Source organism: Orycteropus afer, unplaced genomic scaffold, assembly GCF_000298275.1.
Source record: "Orycteropus afer afer isolate SDZICR_OR568_19922 unplaced genomic scaffold, OryAfe1.0 scaffold00047, whole genome shotgun sequence".
Classification (NCBI taxonomy): domain Eukaryota; kingdom Metazoa; phylum Chordata; class Mammalia; order Tubulidentata; family Orycteropodidae; genus Orycteropus; species Orycteropus afer.
The window spans coordinates 11,890,507-11,900,391 of NW_006921634.1; the positions used below are offsets into that span (position 1 = coordinate 11,890,507).

Below are 9,885 nucleotides of genomic sequence, written 5' to 3' on the forward strand. Positions count from 1 at the left end.
GCTAGGAAACATTACATCAGAAGATTTAGATAAGAAAGGTAAATTTTTAAAGGTAATTTATAGAGTTTTATTTTCAAACAAAATAGTTGAAATCCTTAGGGTGAAAAAAGAAGAATCTAAAAATATGAGTTATAGAAAGGAAAATATCATCATCAATGGATATAATTTTCAATATTTGGAATCTATACCACAATAGACCATAGTCTAGGCCATATGACATATTTCAATACATTGAAAAGGATGCAAGTCACACAAGTATGTTCTTTGACTACAACAAAATTAAATTAGAAATTAATAAGAGAAACATATATGAGAAAGTCCACAACTATTTAAAAACTAAATAAGATATTTCAAAGAAATCAAAGAAAAAATAAAATATGTTATAAACAGAATAAATTGAAAACATACCAAAATGTTGGGAATTCCACTAAAATAACTCTTAGAGGAAAATTTACAGTGCCAAATGTCTGTATAAGCATGTATGTTAAGAACAACAAACAAAATAAAACTAAATAAATAAAACAAACAAAAAGCAAATAAAATCCCACAGAAAGAAGCAGATCATAAACAACAGAGCAGAAAACAATTAAAAAGGAAAACTGATGAGACTAGAGGCTGAAATTTCGAAAAGCCAATGAAATTTTTAATCCTCAGGCAAATTAATCAGGAAAAAAAATAAGTTTAAGAGCAATAATAAGAAAGATGAAATAATTAAATATTCTACACACATTATTAGGATAATAAAGAAATATAAATTTTTCATCCATGTATTTTTGAATCATCACCTACAAATATCCACATTTCATGTGGTAATGTAGATGCAATGTATGAAATCCTTGAAAAACTTTACTGTCAAGCTCATTCAAAATGACATTGATTACCTGAAATTTCATATATCTATGAATTTGAAGTTGTAGGTCAAATTTTACAAAAATGAAATAAAACTTCAGGTAGCTTTGGCTTCTCAGTTGAGTTCTTGCAAACTTAAGGAAAAAAAAAAAAAGCCAATTCTACATAAATTCTTCTTGAAAAGAGGAAGAGATAACATTTCCCAATTCAATGGGTTAGCATGTCCAACTCTTTAGGTACCAATCAAACCAAAAATGAAACCCACTGTCATTAAATCAATTCATAGGGACCCTACAGGTCAGAGTAGAACTGCCCCATAAGAATTCCAAGGCTGTAAAAATTTAAGGCAGTGACTGCCTCATCTTTCCAAGACAAAGCAATTGGAATAGCTGACCTTTTTTGTTAGTGGCCGAATGCCTAATCACTGTGCCACTAGAGCTCCTTAGGTACCAACAGCATTTTGTAACTCATTAGGTTTCAAATCAGATATTAAAATTAGACCAATATTCTACCTAAATATGGATAGAAAATTCTTACCAAAAAATGTAGCTAATCAAATCCAACAATAAAGAAATGATAATGAATCATAAGCAAGTGTGGTTTATTGCAGATTGCATCGAAATGAATCAGTGCAATTCACTTTTCATCAAGCTAATAACAAAATAATATATATTGCCATTTAAATTGATGCAGAAGATCATTTGAAAATATTCAAGATTCAATGTGGACAAAATCTTTAAGCAAATTAGGAAGAAAAGACAGCATTCTCAAACTAGTAAAGGTTATCTATGTGCAAGAAAACCAAGAGCTAACATCATACTCAAGGAGCGCTGGTGGCAAGTGCCTAAGGAATTTGACTACTAACCAGAAGGTCAAACCCACCAGCCATTCCATGGACGGAAGACTGGGCAATCTACTTCCCTAAAGATTTACTGCCTTGGAAACCCAAAGGGGGTCACTATGAGTTGAAATTGACTGGATGGCAGTGAGTTTTTGTTGTTGCTGTTGTTGTTTTGTTTTGTTTTTAACATCATACCCTGATAAAATACTGGGTGCTTTGTATACATGATACTACATATTTCATTTTATCACAATATGTCAAACTGAAGTAATTTTATGAGTTGTAATAGCTTCCAACCAGTGTTTTATTTATATTTCTTTATTTTCTTCCTAATTTGAATTAGTAAAATCGGGAACTCTGGTGGCATAGTGTCTATGACATTTGATTGCTAACCAGGAGGCTGGTGGTTTCTTTGAGCATGCACTTAAACATTTTTTTGAATCTAGGCAAGTAATCTGTCTTCAAATAGCCATAAAAATGTAAATGTAAATTGCTTCATTGTTGATAAGAAAGCTTCTAGATGATTTCAAATATGTTTCACCTGTACATTTCTAAATAAAAATAATAAATTAAAAAAAAGATCTATACAGCATGAACTCTCAACAAGGGGAGAATAGAGAAAAACACATGAATGAAATCACAGCATTTATAAATTTAGTGTTTTTTTTTTTTTTCCAAGTTATATTGTTTTAAATAAACTTTTATAGTACAAAATTTCAGGGCTAACAAAAACAACCTGTTTCACTTTCTCAGGAAATCAGATCAGAAGAGTCACAGGTTAGCAGTGGGCTGCTAGCATTGAAAGGGTGCAATCTCACAAATTTCCGCTGCTGACTACTTGCTGGGAGAGGCAGGTGTCCAATTCTAGGCTCAGTCTATTACTGCTTCAAACTCTAGAGGAAAAGCAATTAAAATAAGATATTTAGAAAATGTGAGTACCTTTAATTACAAAAGGAAATAATGTCACATTTGAAAAGATGTTTGTTCTTTGGCTATTACAACTTTTTAACAGAGAACTAGCTGACTTTTCAGAGTACATGGTATCCATGGCAACAGGTGATTTGGTTTCTTGCTTTTGCCACATTTGAAAGGTCATTCTTTGTTTTCATCATTGAATGGCTCACAATAACTACTTTTAAACAAGCTGTTTAATAGTTATTAATGACAAGCTAGGTTCAAATACTTTAAGTCTACTCAGAATCTTTTCTTTGTTCTCTATTTAAAACAGTAGAGTAGTTATTTATCTAAGTTATAGTTTTACTTTACAAAAATCAAGAAAATGTAAACATTGGCTATCTAAGACCTATAATTCTCCCCTAAGTTACTACCTTTTATTATGGCTTTATATTTAGATCTACTTAAAAATTACTTAAAAAAATTCTTAATATAAAGTTGTTGTTGTTGTTATGTGCCGTCGAATCAAACCCGACTCATAGCGACCCCTCCTTGGGTTTCCGAGGCAGTATCACTACGGAAGTAGGATTGCCCAACCTTCCTTCCGAGGAGTGGCTGGTGGGTTTGAACCGTCAACCTCCTGGTTAGAAGTCAAGTGCCTTGGCAAAGCTCAATTAACTACTGTTAAGTAAGAAAAAGCACACTTTATTTAGGATGAATAAATCTTGGAGTACTCATTAGATTGAAGAGAATAAATCGTTAGCTTTATGAAAAATAGTGTTTATTTTAAATTTAATATTTGACATAAAAAATCTGAAATCTTATCACTATCTTTCGCTGGGTACTAATTAATGAGCACAGGGCTTAATATAAACTTTATACACATTATCTCAAGTAATCGCTACTACAACTAACCTTGTTAGGCAGATACACTATCGGCACCTTCACATGATGACCATGAGGGTTAGAGTAGACAGAAAGGAGGGCCAATGTTAAAAAACACAACAACAATAACAGAAAAAAAAAGGGGGGGGGATAAAAACTTTGAAAGTGGTGAAGCTATGAATTAAAACAGGAAATCATGAATTAAAATGGTGATTCTATAGAGTTAGAGTCAGCATCTTCTCCTCTTCTTTGTGTTCTTTTCTCAGTCCGTACTGCAGAGCAATCTCTAACACCTTATTCATCTTTCCTCTTTTTCACTGAAATTCAGTTTCAAACCTTTAGTTTATCCTCTGTGATATTTTGAAATATAATGGGTTCTGTAATCTTCCCTACTACTACAAGAGCCCTCATTTCCTGTCTGTTGAAATATTGACATATCTTTCTAAACAGTCTTTGGTCTTTTTTGTGGTTGCTGTTCAATTTATTTAACTCCTTGTTTCCATATATTAAAGCCCGTTTAGATCATTTTTCTGCATTCTAAACCACACTGAAAATGCATTATTTATTTTATACCAAAAAAACAAACTCACTGCTGTGGAGTTGGATCCGACCCACAGAGACCTCTCCTTGGGTTTCTGAGGTGGTATCACTATGGAAGTAGATTGCCCAACCTTCCTTCTGAGGAGTGGCTGGTGGGTTTGGACTGCCAGTCTTCTGGTTAGCAGTCAGATGCCTTAGGCACTACACCATGATAAAGGAAAAAATAATAGGAGATAAACAGATAAGAGGAGAGAAGAGTGTGTAAGAGAAAAAGTTTTATAATATTTTAACATTCAATGTTTTTGAGAAAAATAAATTTATCTCTTACTCTACGGTATTGTAGATGCATACAACTTGACACGTGCCATGATTACACAAGATTGTTCCTTGCTCCTTTCTACTCCTAGAGTCAAAATAAAGATTTTTTATTTTTTTAATATACACATTCCATCTTTTTTTATTATCCCATCATTCTTTTCTTTCTTATTTTGGTACCTCTCACACAAAACTATATAAACCTCATCTCCAAGTACTCCCATAGCATGGCTATATAGACAAATAAAGAAAAGCAAGGAGGGAAATTGATAAACTAAAATTAGATTGATAATACTATTGAGTATCAAACAAAAATTAAATCTTGACTAGGAATACAATTTTATGAGGCCATTATCATATCTTTAAAACCAACCAAAATGCCAAACTCACTGCCATTGAGTCGGACCCAACTCATAGCTACCCCTCCTTGGGTTTCCAAGGCAGTATCACTACAGAAGTAGATTGCCCAACATTCCTTCTGAGGAGTGGCTGGTGAGTTTGAACCTCCAGCCTTCTGGTTAGCAATCAAATGCCTTAGGCACTATGCCACCATAGCTCCTGAACAAAGGGTATCCTTTTAACAGGACTGACAAAGATTAGATCAAAAGAGGAATAGAGAGAAGAACGGGACCTTGAATAGTCCGTTTTCTTCTATGGAGATTAAAAACCAAACCCAACCCACTGCCACTGAGTTCATTCCAACTCATGGCGAACCCCATTGGGTTTCCATGACAGTAAATCTCTACAGAAGCAGACTGTCTCATCTTTCTTCTGCAAAGCAGCTTGTGGGTTTGAACCAGCAAAATTTTAATTAGCAGTCAAATGCCTTAACCACAATACCACCAGAACTCCTTATGGAAATAAAAAGAGAGGCTATTTTATGTTCTATTTAGAATTTTACTATTTATTTTGAGTATAGAAAGTCAATCAACCCTCCTCCTTAGTCTTATCAGGGCTTCATTTAAGTAAAATAAAAATGCAGCAAAACTACCAAAGAAAGAAAATTGCAAATACACTCTTTATTCCCAATTACTAGTTGGGAATAATGTAAACAAATCCATATCAGACCTTTCTTTAAAAGTTCACACATGATCAAAATAATATGCAGAAATGAAATATTTAAATTAATCAAAGTATGTAATTTCTTCATCATTACAGTTAACCCAAAGTATATTGAAAATTATTTTTTTATTTGTTCTTGTAAAGAGTAACATGTGGATGTAGCATTTTAAAGTGCAAGTGTGCATTTGAGTGTAATTTTGTGACTGAAGGACAAACAGATAACTTCAATTATGTTTCAATATTTGATAACCACAATTGTACATTAAATATTGACTAGTTTTATAGAGATTTTTTAAAATGTTCATGTATATAATTATTTCAAAATAGTAATTTTAGTTAGCATAGATTAAAGGGAAAAATAATACTGATTATTTAGAACCTCAACCACTAGCAGTAATCTACCAATCAAAGCATAGTTAGAAAATTATCATTAATTGTCGTTATTTTAACAGTGTTTTTCCTTTTAGTAAAATGTTTCTGTTCTTTTCCTTATAGTTTTCACTTATTACTCTGATTTTCATATATGACCTTTACATGCAATGAGATGTTTTACTACTTTTCTCCTCCAAGTTGTCTCTTCTTTTTTCATTCATTCTCTGCAGTTACATCAATTTTACAGTTCTTTGTCTTTTTGATGCTTTCCTCACCATTAAACCACTTAGTGGAGGAGGTCCTAGACTTGTTGACAGATGAGAATAAATGTAGACTTTCAAAGAATGATAAGACTAGAAATGATTTATTTTCCCAACTCCTTCTGTGTGTTTACAGATCTGACATTACTTCTCTTAAATATTCCATGGATTGTACAAGGACAGGAGATAAAAGACTAATTTGAAAGCTGTTATAATAATCTGATTAAAGAAATTATGGTGTCTTGGACTGGTGTCATTATAGTGGAGATGGTGAGAACTTGTCAGATTTTAAATACATGAGGTATGAGAGAAAAAGAAATTTTTAGTTCAAGTAACGGTAAAAACATGAATATTCTAGTTACTAGAATATAAAAATACAATGTGTAAGAATCAAATTTAAGGCTCAATTGAGAGTTCAATTTTGAACCTGCTGTTGTAATTAAGTTTGTATGTCAATTTGGCTGGACCTAGTTGAGTGGCTGAGCAGCTAGAGGCAGTTATTTCCCGTGATGAGACTGGCAATCCACTCCATGGTGAAATCTCCTGGAGCAGCTAAGTAGCTGCATTAGGATGTGGGCTGCTTCCAGTATATAAGGAGAAACTTGGGATTGGTCTTTAGCTTATGGCACTCTTAAACCTTGCAAGTAGCCAAGTCGTTGTTCAGCAGCTTGCCATGGTCTGCCGATCTTGGGACTTTCAATGGGCTTGAACGAATGGCCTGTTGTGTTGTTTGGTAACATTGGGACTGTGCCTTTTTACTTGTCAACCTCGGGCTTGTCACCCTCAGCAGAAAACAGCTGAGTGAAGAAAAAGCTCCAGTTTCAGTGGGCGGAGAACAGAAGGCAAAGCTGAAGCCCAAGGTTGAGGAGTTTTTCCCAGCCTCTAGAGCCTGGCAATTGGACTTGGATTTAAAGCCTCCAAAATTGTGAAAGAATAAACTCCTGTTTGTTCAAGCCATTCTCATTTGTCATATATTCCCGTCAAAGTGGCACTGGGTAACCAAAACACCTGTGAATTTTGATATGCTTGTTAGACATCCACATGACAATTGTTTTATTTATTTATTTTACTGCTTTACTCTTTTCTTTTTAATAATACATTCTTCTACAATCAGGTTCATTTCTCCAGTTTTGTACAAAAATAGATGTTCCAGTCACCACTTACTGAGCTGGGTAGTCTTTAAGACTAATCGATACATTCCCCGGAAAGATGATTAGGTCTCTTGACAAACTCATTTTTTTTTAAATTCCTTAAAACAAAGAAATAATTTCTTCTTCTTCTTCTTTTTTTTTTTTTGTCTACCCCAAAGCATAATATTTCAACAGCAGTAACCAACATGGAATTTTAGCAGCTTAACTTTACCCCATAAATAAAGCTTTTTATAAACCAGTGATTTTATGACAAAAACACTGCACTTGAAAGAAAGGAGTAGCAGTCATATGTGAATACAAATCTTGGAATGATTAGGTCATAAACATGGAACTTACAAAAAGTGGCTTCTTAGAATATTTCACTTAAGAAGCTGCTACATTTTTCTTCCTCTTTTATACTCTCAAAAGAAAAAAAATGAAAAAATAAGGAAAAATTTCCTTTAAAAATTCCTCTAAAATGTAAATTTACAAAATTTCAGAAATGCCTTGTACCTAAAACAAGTCCTTAAAAACAAACAAAAAAACTGTGCTTATAGTGCTTACAACTCAGGTATATTTTTATGACATCGAAGACTGCAAGAGATCTCGTATTTAATACCTCTCTGGTTTTAAATGCCTCTATCTCTTTCAGTTACAAAATAGTTTCTGTTCCTTGAAAGGCAAAGATCCCTGAGTTTGGAAGTTATTCCAACCTGAAAATATTCTTTTACAAATTACTTAAGCACAGAGTATGAATATGGGACATCCAGATCAATATCTGGAATTTCACTGTAAATTCTTTCATGTTGTTGTTGTTGTTGTTGTTATGTGCCGTCTAGTCAGACCTGACTCACAGCGACCCCTCCTTGGGTTTCTGAGACAGTATCACTATGGCAGTAGATTGCCTCATCTTCCTTCCGAGGAGTGGCTGGTGGGTTTGAACCACCAGCCTTCTGGTTAGCAGTCAAGTGCCTTAGCCACTATGTCTACAGTAATGGAAGAAAATTTGCAAAGATTTTAACAAAATCATTTTAAATTTTCTATCTCCAGTTGACTCCAAAAGCATTACAATAGCTTCAGAAGCAAGTTCATGGTGGTAATGACCTACTTCCAGTTCCTTATGACATTGTTCTGCTTCTGATATGTCTCCAGGGAATATAAATTCTTTCAGCAGCCTATCAATCTCTTTAACAAGGTGATTGACAGACTGGTTGCTGCCCATGTTCAGAGCCCCACACACTGTCTTTAAGCTTTCCACCTTTAGACATACTCAGGAGCACAGTAGCCTTGTCCAGAGTAGCGCTAGCCTATACACAGTCTGCAGTTCATTTGAAGCTATCAATATAGGTATCACATAAAATTCCATATCCAGCAGCTCTAGCAATAAACTGGACCATCAACTGTGGTGCTACAGGAGTGTTCAGTGCTAATTCAGGTACATTTTTCAACAAGTTATCAAAGGACTTTTTTACATCTCTTGTGCTAATTATTGTCCAACAAAGATCAGAAAGAAGCTAAGATGTCATTTCTTTTTAACTAACCTTTTCCTCCAATGCCAAGGACACTGCCAATACTGACACTCTAATTTTTATTTCACCAAGATTTAAATCTCTCAGCATTTCCCTTAAGTTCATTAATATCTCCCTGCTCAAAATATTCCTGCATGGTTGCCATTAAAATCCTCTCAACTGCCCTTTCATCAAAAGTCAGAACTACAGTTTCATAAACAACAGCTCTCCTGTTTTTTTCATCATAGTTAAGATCTATCACATCCACCTCTTCTATGTCATACACTTGTCCAGATGTACCTCAGGTACCTTGACTTCTCTGAGCACTTTTCTTATAATAGTCCCCTTATTTTCCCAAATCTGGATCACCTAATAACTCCCTTTGGACTGATTGTCACAGTTACCCTACTTCTAAGAGTTTCACATCCATTATCACTGCTGGACTTGCCTTTGCCAGAGTCTGGGCATGAGTTTTTCCATAATGTCTTTTGTGTCTTTACATTAATTCTAGCTTCATCAATAAAGAAGCTCTGGTAGCACAAGGGACTCGCCTGCTAAGCAATAGGTCAGCAGTTTGAACCCAGCAACCCTTCTGTGGGAGAAAGACGAGGCTCTCTGCTTCTCTAGAGATTTACTGCCCTGAAAACGCTATGGAGCAGTTCAACTCTGTCTTATAGGGTCATTATGAGTTATAACAGACTCAATGGTACTGGATTGTTTGGTCTTAGTTCATTAATGAAGGCTGTGAAAATCCAATATCCTTGTATTTATTTTTATTTATTTATTTATTTAGGCATCCCTGGTTGCGCACAAATATCCTTTTATTTTATTCATTATTTCGTCAGTCACCACATTTTCTTCATCAGAAAAGTACAAGTCACTTAAATTATCAGCATCTGTAGGATTCACATTCAATATGTGTTCATTTTCTACATCCACTGTTCCTTAATTTCACCTGCACTGATTAAACAAATTACCAGACAGAAGTCTTCCTTCAGAATCCTTGAGGTTGCTCCTGCAGCCGTTCACTCAAATCTCTGGTCCATCCTCCAGATCCACTCAACAGGAAATTGTTTTACATGTATTGGGTTCAGACCAGAAGGATGAAAGGGGTAGCACAAGTTCACTAAGTACATATATCTATATATCTAAATATGAGTTGGGTCTGACTTGACGACACATAACAACAACAAATATGTAGATCTCTCTCTCTCTCTCTCTCTCTCTCT

The 9,885-nt window shown here is 34.4% G+C and overlaps 1 pseudogene; it reads right to left on the bottom strand.

The window, feature by feature from the left end:
* Window positions 1–7,760: 7,760 nt before the first annotated feature.
* Window positions 7,761–9,885, bottom strand: part of LOC103194694 — a 5,339-nt pseudogene continuing 3,214 nt past the window's right edge.